Raw genomic sequence first — 13703 nt, 5'->3', positions numbered from 1 at the left:
TTGAGCCATGTACACAGTGAAAAAAATTGATCCAAGAATCAAATGAATGTATTTGGAGTGTTAAATGTGAACCTTGAAGCTGTGAAATTACTTAAATGTGTATGTTCAAAAGTATTGCCAAATTCAACATCTGAAAATAGAAATCACAAACCTTCTGTTATGCACGTTTTGCAGCATCCTGCTGAATCAGAGTAACTTTTCTACTGTGGCTAGAGTAGGTTACCTTATTCACAATTCTCTGCCAAACTGTTCTGTCCCTTTAAGGTGTTTATGATTGTCTCTACTGTGATTTGCTCCAAGGTAAATGAGGAGGGAAGGGACAGGAATTCTTGTCATACTTGCAATATGGTTCTCTGATAAGCATCACTTAGTATTATTGTGAATGGGAATTAAACTCGATAAAAACAATATTTAATAGTATTATTTATTTAATATTTTGCAAGAGTTCTTTGTGTAAGTGATGATCTGCTGGAGTTGGACAGTGTGTTATAAACCTAGTGCTTTGAAGCAGCCTTTTTGGCACTCAGCAATACCATTGCCAGGTCATATCTGTAGGTACTGTGGAGGTTTACTGATGCTAGTGTACAAAATGAAAGGATCATTCTGCAGCATAAGCATCCTCTAATTTGAAGAAATGGCTTTATTGCCACACAAGTTATTACAATAACAGCTGGTACTGGCAATGTTGCTGCACAGGGAGAGCTCTAGTGGCAGAGATTTGGTTCTCACCTACAATAGGAATGAGCCTCTCGAATGTTTTTTATCTTCTAGGAGAATTAACATAGAGTTGCTTTAAAATATAAATATTTTACATACAGGAAGATCACAAAGAGAAATCGGGAGTAAATGTAATTTAGCCTTTTGCCATAGCTGTGTATTTTGAGACCAAGAATAATTATACTATCTATTTCTGGGAATGTAAGGAGGTACAGTGTGGAATAATTAGTTAAAAGTTTGCAGCTAGCATACATTCTTCGCAGGATGACATGCTAAACTGAGGATAAACTGAGCAAAAGACACCTTAGTTAAGATGTCAGATATCTCAAAGTAACAACAATGTGTGTTTCACTATTTACCTCCAAATCATAATTTACTTACAGGTAGATTGATTGCCATCGGGTGTTTTTTTTATTTAATTTTAAAAGCAAATAAAAAGATTATTGCAGTCTTCAAAAGGTGGCATTAATGCATTCAAGTAAATCTTTTTATAGCACTTATGTCACACCTTTATACAAAGGTCACAAATGGAGGAAGAGCAAAATGTGCTACCTCGTGTGTCAAATGCAGCGGTTCTTAAGACTAATAAATTGGTATGTTGCCTGAATTTTGTATCTATTTGGGGCTAAACAATTTTTTTCTACGAAGCATTCAAATGTATCTTCTGTCTGGCAGAATATATCCATCAGCATGCTGGAACTATTGTTCTAGCCCTGAAAACAGTTTTCCTCCATGCATGAGCTTATTTTGAAGTGCAAGTTCATCTGAAAACCCATGTGCCTGGGTGGGATTTTTTTTGTTTGGTATGAAGCAGGAGGGGAAGAAGGTCAGGGAGGGAAGGGGTGCAAGTGTGAATGTTTGCTTTTCTCCAAGAGAAGGGCATAGGCAGACTAAATTGATTTTTATTTCCAATAAAGGGTGGAGACTAGAAGGAGGAGGGAACTGTCAGAAAGGGAATGGAAGAAAAGTACATTAATGAAAGCATCACTAAACTGTGTATAATTAATGTAGATAATCATGCAGGAAGGACTGGACCAGGCTTCATATTGGATTTGTGTATGTTAAACCTTTCCTATTCCTGTTATTACTGTTAACTTTGCTGTTACAGTACTGGTGACTGGAAGAAGCTTGTTCAGGCTTGCAGATGGTTATCCTGAAAATAGGGGCATTATTGGTTTCACAATGACTTCTACACTTCCGTTGTTACCAAGAAGTTACAATATCAGCAGTTCTTTCACTTGCCAATAAAAGAAATGCGTCCCTTCTATCCTGTGGTGAAACAAAATGGCTTAGGCACCACTTGTACAAAACCTCCCAGAAAAAAAAAAACAAAACACTAAACTTTAATATTTCCCTGTAATTAGATGACCTCTAGAATATACGACTTCGTGTCTATCACTTTTTGGACTGCAATTGGTGTGATAGAAGTTGTCCTTTGGCATGCTACCAGAAGTGATGGGATGAAATGCTGTTTTGATAAAGCTTAAGCTGTTAGATTGGTCTTTTCAATTGCCATTCTGTTTAAAAAAAAAAAAAATCATCTTTAAGGAAAAATACCTCAGTCTTCTCTGAGTAATGTTTTTTGTCCATATTATCTATGACACAGACCTTCGTAGTGTAACTGTTCATTAAAATGCTGTTGCACTCTAAGTAGACTGAAGTTACTGCTATCAGTTTCCTGCAAAAATGGACTGTTTCTGTAACTTTCTATAATAGCCTCTTTTTTCAAATCTTGCTAGATAACTTAAGATTTTGTTTTCTTTTGAAAAAAAAAAAGAACGCTTCCTTGGAGAAAGTTGATCTATAGTTTACAAGTAAAGCTGTTTAAAATTGATTGTTTCAGCAATGTTGTGCCACAAAAGTCTTTCCAAAGATTCTTTTAAATGACACCAGCTATTTTACAGAAGCCTTTGAAGGTCTCTAAAATAGTATTGTTTTTATTAACTATGATTTTGTTCCCTGTGCTCTCTCTTAAACCTATGTTTTCGTTGTACTTTTTTAAAGGTGAAGTCACTCCCTTTTCAAACTAAATCAAGAGTTGCCACGTTCTGGTTTTCAGTCTACAGGACTAATTCTGGCAGTAAGGAGGGAAAAGTAAAATAGAAATGGGGGGGAACACCCACACAATCCACACTTAAGGCTGAAAAGGAGATGCTAACAGGGACTGGAAAAACACTGCTACATGGAAACATCTTCTAGATTTTATTTTATAATGAAGTATTTATCTGGTACTGTCTGTCATTTACGGAATGAATCAATATGGCTCCTTATTGAGACACAAAGGCTTTCTAGTGCCTAAATAGTATTAAATTATTATAGATGAGATTAAGGCCTTCAGAGATTGTTGAGTTTAAATAGCTAAAATCCAGGTTTTATTACACTAAAACAGAAGTTTTCCTTGAAAACGTTCTTGAGCAGGGGAAACAGTCCTGCCTTTCACTGAAGTGCTTCTATTTTTTTTGTTTTGATTGCTTTTTAAATCATGTATCCCAATGACTGAAGCAGTGTGACAGTTCTTGGCTCTTCAGGCTTTCTATGTGTCTCCAAGCCATGTCCTGCTGCACTTGCACTTCAGCACGTCTGTGAGGAGCACCTACAAGATGAAGCCACTTCGATTCATTTTGTGGGGTGACGTTAACCTGGAATCCTCAGGGTGCATCACCTGCACCTGTTACCTGCATTGGTAACAAGTGTTATGCATCCAGTACCCTAAGCTTTAGGTGAATTTATCTTATTTTAGTATGTCACCACTTGCTTCACCAAGAATCAGAAATAGCAATGACAACATCAAAATACAAATGAGGCTTTCTTGTTGGTAGCTATATGATTATAGTAAAATAATGCTTCTAATGATGATTCATAGGTTCTTCCGTGCTTGCACAGAAGTGAAAGTTTTGCCATTTATTGACTTCATAAAGAGAGCCCATAAAAGATTAAGGTCAGCTTTCTCAGAGGCTTTGTCAATTTTCAGAGGTGCCGTAGGTGCACACGATCTGACTTCTTTGGAGTTCCATGTGTGCAACCTGTGTGAAAGTTCGTGCTAAACGAGACTGAGACATAGGGGTTTGAGCTCCTGATATTTTCTTGGTAAGAGTTAGGTGTGCACTGTCAGTTCAATGAACACAAATTCTAATAGCTATTATCTGGTTGGTTCAGATGCCTAAAAGTAGGAATTAAAGAATACTTATTTTCTCTTTTAGAAAAGCAGTTAAGCAAGATTTGAATTGAGATATGATTTAAGAAACTTTTATCTGTCCTTGTAATATAAGCAGCTATGACTCTTGAAATTAACTTTCCATAGTGCCTTTAATTATTGGAAAATAATACTTGAATAGCTGAACTGAATGCAGTAATCAAGGAATACTTTAAAAAAAAGTTGAGATTATTTTTCAGGCTTTATAAAATGCTGAGTAACACAATATTTTACTGTCTTCCTGTTTTACAGAAGTAAAATCATTCAATCTCATCATATTTCTGCAGAAACATATTTCTATTACAAATTCCCTAATACAACAAATAATGCTATTCAGTACAGTTATTGGTATGAAAATGGATAGCTTCTGGAGCTAATTAACATGCTGTTATTTTGCTTTTGTAAATAACTGCTAGCTTTAAGGATCTGTGCATAGCTACAGGAAAAAAAAAGGCCACAATATTTTAATACTATTTTATTTCTAAATAGCCAGAGTTTGAGCTTCAGTATCAAAGTGAAGTTGTTATAGCAAAATTTTTTTAATGGAAAAAAAAAAATCTCATGTCTTACCACGAAGTAAAACCAAAGGTAAACCAGCATATTATGACTATTTCAATACACAAATAAGAGCAATGTATCTCATAACCTGCATAACGTAAACAGGACTTATTTGGCAGACACCAATGTTTAATATTATATTTTAGATCTATGTGCTTTTACCTAGTTTCTTAATTGATGGTGATAACATCTAAGCCATGACAGTAGCCCTAAAGCAATTTATCAGCACATTATTTGCATGCTGACTTCAGTCATTATCTCTGGATTTGTACTATCTGATTTCTCTTGGGGGTGGGGGAATTGAGGGTTTGCAGTACATGGAAAGGAAACATAAGCAAGACAGAAGTTTGATAGTTCTAGAGAATCAGAATTCTTACTTTTGGCTCTGGAATTTCTTTCCATATGCTAAAAATGATTTGGCATAAATTTAATTGAGTTTTCACATGCTATCCAATAATACTTCGCTCCCCTAGGGTTCTTCTGCAACCCAGTCTCATCTATTTTCACCAGCTTCCACACACAAATGCCAGAAGACCAACTTAATGCTAACAAAAGTGCCTCACCTGGCAGATAAACCCTCAAGGAGGCAAGAAAGAATTATCTATATTAGACTGGCATTTCAGAACTAATCCCCCACTCCAAAAAGTGGCATTTTTGGGTTTAGCAATCTGCATTAAATAAGCAGGTGGTAAATTTTGCAACAGAGGACTTGTTCTGTCCTCCCAGAAGGGGTTTGTTATTTGAGAAGCCTTGCCCAGTGATGTGATGTGGGTCTGTGGTTGAACGGAAGTGCTTCGAAGTCCAGTGGGGAATAGATAGCATCACCTTGTTTGGTTTCATTTTATTAGTTCTGCCTTTGAGTTGGTAATACAAAGGAGGATGGAGTGATGAAGGTCATCTAAATCTGCAGGATTTTGGAAATTAGATATAGCAGAATTCTGTGTTTTGTTTTTGTGGGGTTTTGGTTTTCTCTTACTGGGGGAGGGAAGGAAGGTGGCAAGAAAGGTGTGAGTTACCAACCTGGTGAGGAAGTTAACTGAGATTCAGTACACTAATTATAGCTGGGAAGAATTATTTAACATTATCCTTTCTAATATGGCTTTTTGAACTGTGACTTCCATGTTTTCCATTAAAATGTATGATGAGCTATCTAATCTCTTGTGATCAATATTGACTGACTGTAACACCTTCAAGATTACATGCTGCTCTCTGACATGTGTTCTGACTTTGTGACAAGTTCTCAAATGGGTGCAAATTTCAATTTGTTTAAATCCAAACTGGATTTCAGCCAGTCTTTCCTTGGTAGTGAAAGGCTGTGCTATACCACAGCTAGTACTGGCTCAGTTTATTCTGGAATTTTAGTGGAACCAATAGCCTTTGAACCACAAACATTCAGTCCTACTAAACCCCATTTTGTATTTGGGATCCTGCTAGGTTCTAATTCTCCATTCCTCTATGCTACTCCACGCTTCTTAGCTACCTCACCATAAGCCTGTATTATGTATGGTGGAACACAATATCAATCTTCAAACAACGAGCTATTTTCATTCTAGTACTAATATTTTGTATTAATACTTCATATTATACCTTGCTATGAAATTCTTTTCCTCCCCACAAATTCAGGAAAGCCAGTTGATTAATTACTGAGATTTTTGGCTGAGTTTGAAGAATTGGGTATTCACCAGGTAAGGTGGTTCATGTAAAAGGAGAAATCCTGCCTCTTAATGCAGGGCAGAGCAGGATTATTCCAAGTCTTAACCCTGTATTTACTCATTAATTTCAGATGCATGGAAAGAATTTGCTTTCCTTTTAAACAAACTTTCTTTTTTTCCTGTGCTACTGGTGTGATTTACTGGAGAAAGAAATCTAACAGCGTTGTCAAGAGCTACTCTTATGGGTCTTCTGTCCCAGAGAGAACTAGAGTGTTTCAGAATCCTCTGGGAGTAAATTTAATGTTAAACATTTCCTGACTAATTTTACAGACACAAGAAGGGTGACTGGTTCAGTTTAAAGCCAGGATAAGAAGCTAAATTTAGGTTGTACTTTAATATAAAATCTTTGGAGTCAATACAGTATAAACAGGTTTTTAGGTACTCTTTGTTGTCTATGTCCTTGCAGGTTCCCTCTCAGCTGTCCCAGTATCAGCATGAGAGAATTAATCCTGGGAACTGATCTGGACTTTCTGACAGAATTTTCTTACAGCCGATAGCTGGAGAAGGGAAAGGTTAATTAAAGGCTAACAGGAAATCTAAACCGTTTTTTGCTGCTGAGCATTTCATATTGTCAAATCATGGCCTTAGAAATAGCTTTGTTTACCTATAAACAGCCGATTGTCCTTAATATTTGTGGAGTAGCTCTCCAGAAAGGAAGGCTATCTCCTGTACAATCAGTGTTTAAGAAGCAGAGAATTTTATTCTTCTGCAAGAAAGTGGGAGTTTGGTCTTCTGCTACATGATTTCGCTTGATCCCATAAATTATATGGTCTGGGGAATATACAGGTTGGACTCTTCCAGTTGCAATATGATGTAGAAAAGGCCAGTTCTGGGAACTAAATCCAATTCCAGCTTATTAGTCTAGGCAAATGTAGCTGGATCCTCAGAAGAAGTCTGTGTGCAGAGTGTTGAATGGAAAAAAACTAAATAAACCTTCCCGTATGGCTCATTGAGAACACCAGGATCTTGTGTTTGAATGTCTGAGTCCTCATCTGGATTCGCTCAGTAGACTGTGGATTTATACAAGATACTGCTTATTTCCTACCATTTTTTAGAAACTCTTGTAGTGCAAGTTCATAGGGAGCAACAGTAATAGTTTCAAATGTGCTCTGATTAATTGGGACCACCCTACGTCTTGCTTGCTTGACACTTGGAAATGTCTGTTATTCAGTCCTGATGAGACAGATCTCAGCAAGAACCTGCAACTGTTAATGCTTACCTCTAAAAACTTGCTTATTGGCACGTCCAGCTGAGACGCAAGCAAAGTTGGGGTGAGGGGGGCTGTGGTGATATATTTGTGCCTGGTAGTATTTTAATCATGGAAGAAAATGCTAAGTCAATGCAATTGCATTATGACTCAAATACAAGGAAACTTGGATTTCTGGAAAAGCATCGTGGCTGCCTGCTGTTTCAGATGATTATCGCTTCCCCTGTGAAAGGGCAGGGGGAAATGGTTCAAGCAGGTAACAGCTTCTTAATTTGCTTTCTTAGAGTCTCACATCATGCACATATGGAAGAAGCAAAATTGGGTTAACACCCAAATTTAAACATAGTAGAGTTGTATTCTCATGATGTCAGTAATGAAGGTATGCGTGTAGCAGCATGTATATTCTGGAAAGGAAGCTAACTGTTAAAGCCAAGAAACATAGTCTGGCACAAATCGTATTACAAGTCCAAAAAGACCTGATGACATACAGATAGGTGTAGCAGAACAGCAGGAAGAAAAAGGAAAAGGGGTTTGGGCTGCATTAGTGCCAGAGTGTGCGAGCTAGTGTTTTGTATTGGGAGTAGCTAAAATGGATAGCAGAGCAATTCCACAAAGCTGTGGCTTTCTTTCGCTCTGAGTTTGGAATAAACACTGTCCAACACTAGTAAGTTTCTGTACGCAGTGAGAATCTGGCACAAGCTGTGAACAAGAAAACAGAGGGGGAGATTCCTCAAATTATCAGCAGTTCAGATCATATTTGGAGAAATGTAAACCTGTTGTCTTTATAATTGTGATGATTTTTATCAGAAACGTTAGGTCTTCCTTATGGGGAAACATTCAAGACATTTTATGAAAATCATGCAGTTACAATATCTAAAGACCTGTTGGGGTGAGGTGTAACAGTAGATTGTCAGTCAGTCTAAAACTCACTTAGGTAGTAAACTGCACAGGCAAATAAAATCAGTTTTAATACCTACATATTCAGAATAGACATGTTCTGAAGGTAGTTGCCTGTTTTCCATGATGCAGCACAGAGTGTATAAGCAATCAGTAAAATCCTTCTGGTTTAATTTAAGGGACTGTAATTTTTCCCTCTGGTTTATTTATTGATTATATTTCTTGTTACTGGGGTAAACACATCATACACAGGAAAGAAAAACAAGCCTATTTATTGGCAAACAAGAGCGCAGAGGTCCAGTTCAACAGGAGCTTTTACAGCAGACCTTTACCATGCATCAGGTTTGGGAGGATGGGGGACTTGGTCTTAAAAGTATCATTTCTTTATTTTCAAGCCCATTACTAAACTGTCTCTTTGCCTAGTGAGGGAAATGCAGCTATTTACAAGGACAAACTGGCCACCAAGGGTAAACAGAGTGAAGGGAGAGGAGAAGAGGGGAAAGACAGCTCAATACAATTAGCCCAGGAGCTACTTCAGGGGACAGGGCAAGAGGGAATGGCCTCAAGCTCCGCCAGGGGAGGTTTAGGCTGGACATTAGGAAAAAATTCTTCACAGAAAGGGTGATTGGCCACTGGAACAGGCTGCCCAGGGAGGTCGTTGTTTCACCTTCCCTGGAGGTGTGTAAGGCACAGGTGGATGAGGTGCTCAGGAGAATGGTTTAGTGTTTGATAGGAATGGTTGGACTCGATGATCCAGTGGCTCTCTTCCAACCTGGTTATTCTATGATTCTATAACTCTGCAGTAAGAGATACCAAAGGGTCTGTCTGGTTTAGTGCCCTAGTTCTGGTAGCCCTCCATTTCTCTGAAGCTTTCCTGTCATATATTTGAACACGAGCCTTGAAAATCTTAACCAGACACATTCCCAGCCCTTCCCAATGTAGTTACTCCTAGAGCCAGAGCCATGAAGTCAGCATAGGTGGTTGCTTAGGGCAGAGGATTCCTGGAGGCAACAAAGTTCTCCAAGGCCTTGCTGCCATTTTTTTCTGTCCCAGGACCCTTGCAAACCAGACATGTTACTTAAAAGTGATCTGAGAGTGGGTGAGTGGAGTGGGAAAACAGATGTTTCGTCCATTACCCTTACCACAGCTCGACTGGCTAATACTGATTCTATCCTATCTTTTTGGGGATGGCAATTCTTTCGTTACTCCTCCCCCATACTGGGAAGTTTTGAGCTAGATTCTTGCCTGCTCGTTAAAGACAACAGTGGCATGTTCTCTTTTTCTGCATATTTAGCTGCCATGCAAAGCAACAACCTAATTCTATTGCTACCTTCATGTGTCAATGCTCTGACACTTTTAAGAATTAAGGAAGTTTCCAAAACAAAATTGGGATAAGAATGAGCAGAGAAATTACTGATCTATCCGAAGCTGTAGTCTTACTGCTTAATATCTCAGCTTGGTAGTGGGGATGGGGGAAGGGGGAGCATGATGAATGACTGAGGAAGGACGTGCTTCAATAGAGCTCTGCTTTGGTCTGCAAATTAAGCCAAAATGAATTGGGCAGAAACATACTTTGAAACAACGTCCTCTTGCCCCCTCCTTTTCCCCTGAGTCCATTAATGATTACAAGATGTGGGATACATATCTGAGCAGCAGCAGCAGCCTGCCTCCCAAAGAGGAGAAGAATATGGGAACGCACCCAGAGGAAACATAACTTAGCCAACAGGCTCTTAACATTAAAAAGTAGTATCAGCAACAAGGGATTGTAATGCCACACATCTCAAAACCAGGCTTTGCTTCTGTATTTTTATTGGGGTGTTAAAGGTTCAAAGTAGCCATTTTCAAATAAACAGACAATTGTCCTTTTTTCTGTCTTCTGAATACTTGTGTTAAAAGGTCAAAACTTGCTGACTTTTCTCCACTTAACATTAATATAATAGCACTTTACATTCCCTGAACATGAAATGGCCTTCTAAGACTTAATCCTGCTTTACAGTCAAGGAAACTGAGGCATAGAGAGGTGAAATAATAAGCACAAATGGCCAGAGTAAAACTAGGTTCCTTGAAATCCAGCCTTCTGCCCAGTTCAATGATTAATGCTGTGTATCTGGTGAGCAGCCTTTTGTCAACTCTTCAGTGACTTTTTTTTTTTCCTTGTTCTTAGAAGTAAAGCAAATTTAAGAGAGGCAGAGAAAGAACACTGTTTTCATGAAACAACATAAATCTGTCTCCTGTACCTCATTATTTTCCTCTCTGAGACATCTGGAAGGAAAAGGCCATGTATTTTCTATCCCTTGCATTGTCTGCTGTGAATGTGCTTGTTTTGGATGGACTAGGAGGATATGGTCTCGCCAAATGGCATTTTTCAGATTTATCTTGTTTGCCCTACAAATGACAGGCGTCAAAGTTTTGGGGTTTTGTGATGTTGTTTGGCTAAATTTAATTTTGCATATCATTCATATTCTGATATCTGTACTCAAATTGTTCCTTGTGTGTGGACTCTTCCTTACAAGGAGATGATTTCTTCGATGGTCTGGCTATTTTATTTCTTCATGCCTTTATAAAAGAGCCCTTACGTAGGCAAAACCCTGTCTGATGGTCCCAGAGTAAAACAATATCAGAGTGGGTCAAAACGAATACTGCCACTTATCTTAGTCTGGATCTAGTGGTATGATGGGTGTTGGTAAAGATCCATTGGCCACAGAGATGTGGGAAGATTCCTTTCAAGATCAAGAGTTCCTGTAAATTTAAATGAGCTAACTTATCTCTGCGCTAGGAAAACATGTCAGCTTTTTGCAAGATGTCTCTCAAAGTCTCCTTCTCTTCTTTCTCACCGTGCAGCCTTTCCTAAAAGATGCAGCTCAGAAATAGTCCAAAACATTTGCACTGGTCTTAACAGCTGTAGGGAATAACATATTGGGATCTCTATCTTCAGTTTCTAGTTCAACTAAATTCAAGGGCATTTTATTAATAATAATGCATTGTTAATTTATTTATCATTTTACTACTTTATTGAGGGTTTAACTAATAGAACTAGAATGTATTTGGATCTAGATTTTTCTCTCTGGTCAGTAAATGGATGCTGCGACAGAGACAACCAGACTGCAGCTTGGTGTGATTTATTCCATGGCTGTTTTAGCAGCAAGAAAATGAACACTGGATACCAGTTTTCTTTAATAAAAAAAAAAAAGCCATTACTAGTCCAGGATCTGGACAGTCTTCTTTTGTCATTACTGCCTTCAACATGATTATAGGCTGAATTCATGTACAATCTATCACATTATCTGAGGGTATTCTGTGAATAGCTTCAAGCCAGTACTAGCTTTGGTGAAGATATAAAGGCAGAATATCAAAGTCAGCAGTAACTTTCAGTAATGTGTTCCAGGGTTAGCTAATATGGATCAAAGTATTCATCTATGTGATATGTCAAGCCACAACAAATTATATTATGGAACATCTCTTCCTCAGCCAAAGTAAGATCCAAAAATTGAATAAGTGCTTGTGGATGTGTAAACAGTGAAAATAATTTAGTGTCTGTGTGATAAGAGGAGTGTTTCTTAGCAAATCAAGAATTTCCAATTATTTCATTTTCCCACCTCAGAAATAAAGAGGTAGTAGATTTGGTATTTCCAGTCCAAATTAGATACTCACTTTGCTCAACAATTAACAGACACTTTCATGTCTTTAGAGACTGGGTTTTTTTTCTCTGAAAAGAAAACTAAATCTTCCTTATGTTTTAAAGAACATGGAGGTGATCTAATCATTTATACGGGCCGTACTTATGTGGCTGTTGGATATGTCAGCTTCTTTCCCACATTTGAATAGTAGAAATGAGAAAGCAAGACTCCTAAGATTTTATGCTAATTAAATTTATAAAGTGTTGGAATAGGGCATGAAAATGGGCATTTACCTAAGCAATCTGGAAAAAACCCTTGTCCCTAGGAAGGTGTGCTAAATGCAGGACTTTATTGCATTGAGTTTCTATGAGTGCATATGCACATGTGTACATCCAGTGTTAATATTACTGGGTTTTGCATTGTCTCTTATCTCAAGCTCTCCATTTACTGCTGGTGCTTGTGTCCTGCAGAAGCTGAGGGACCACTGATAAGCACTCAGTGTTCTATCTTGAGTTTAAATAAATTTCCTCAATTCTTTTGTGTCATTAGCTTGTGTTCTCTTTCATCAGAAATACTGATCACCTGTGCTAAGTTTGAACAGGAAATCTTGGATGTATTTTATGGCTCTTGTGGAAGAACCTTAATTACCCCAACTGTGAGTCCCCGCTGTCATTGTCTCATAGGTTTATTTGAATTACGTTAGAAGTTCTGACATTCATTTTCTCAGCTGGACTAAGAATTGACATCAAACCATTGAGGTAGGGGAAAAAGCATCCTCTGGGGATCTGGAAGTTTTCAAGATGAGGGTAGAGGAAGTCGCAAGGAACTCTCAGCCATTGCCTTTCTCCCTCCCTCCCATCTCTCTTCTCACTCCCTTTCCTTTTGAGAATTGTTGGCTTGGATTTGGGGTGGGGGTGCAGTTTGAAATCCCAGAGGACATTAATTTTGACAAATTGGGGCAGCAGCAATAAGGACTGCGAGACCAACACAATGAATGGAGAGGTTCAGGTGGAGCTTAACAGTAGATCCACAGGAAGCCGGATTCTTTTTCCTATACTGTTATTGCCTCTCCTTGTGTGTGATGGCACTCGCTGACTTTGAAGGTGGGGTGTCTGTGCAGAAGCACAAAAACCATAGGCAATTCTGCTTCCAGTTTGCAAGGAAGTCCAGGCTCTTCACATAGGACAGCAGAAGTGGGGTAACAAATGAAAGAAGGGATATCCCCCCAGGGTATCTTTGGTCAGAAATCAGTAGCCAAGGAAAATATGAAAAGTATCAGGAGCAAGGGTGCTTTTAGAGGCTAATGCTGACAGAATATACAACCAGCAAGTTAGGGAGGATGCAGCGTGAACTATGCTTAGAGCTCCAGGGGAAAGGAGAGTGAAATGTTCAACTACACAAATCCTGGGTTGTTTTTGTGGAGCTCACTGCACAAGGAGTGGGGATAGACAAACCTTTGCGACAACAGTTGGAGACTAGAGTGTAAGAGTTAGAGGGAATAAAGAACATAAGCTACTAGAGAGAAAAGGGTTAACAAATCTGAGCACTTTGAATACAACTGACCTGATCCAAAACTTTAGTGGAAGTCCTAAAAAAAGCAGAAGCCTGAAAGCAAAGCAGCCTGCACAGAATGGGAGTAGGTAGTCCAATAACGTCTTTAACTTTGTTTGGTATCTGGCTTCAGTGCAGTAGGCATGGGGAAGGGGCAACCTCTTTTCGAGACTGTCATCTCAGCTTTCAGAAAACCAAAAGGAGAGGAATACTTCTACAGGTTGCCTCTGGCTGAAAAAGAAAACTCAACC

General features: G+C 38.5%; 1 protein-coding gene across 14 annotated transcripts in view; it reads left to right on the top strand.

Moving 5' to 3' along the window:
* ADGRL2 (adhesion G protein-coupled receptor L2) overlaps positions 1-13703 on the top strand; it is a 394437-nt gene that overhangs the window by 31512 nt on the left and 349222 nt on the right. The window lies entirely within an intron of this gene.

This window comes from Phaenicophaeus curvirostris, chromosome 8 (assembly GCF_032191515.1).
Source record: "Phaenicophaeus curvirostris isolate KB17595 chromosome 8, BPBGC_Pcur_1.0, whole genome shotgun sequence".
NCBI lineage: Eukaryota > Metazoa > Chordata > Aves > Cuculiformes > Cuculidae > Phaenicophaeus > Phaenicophaeus curvirostris.
This window is presented reverse-complemented; position numbering and strand designations above follow the sequence as displayed.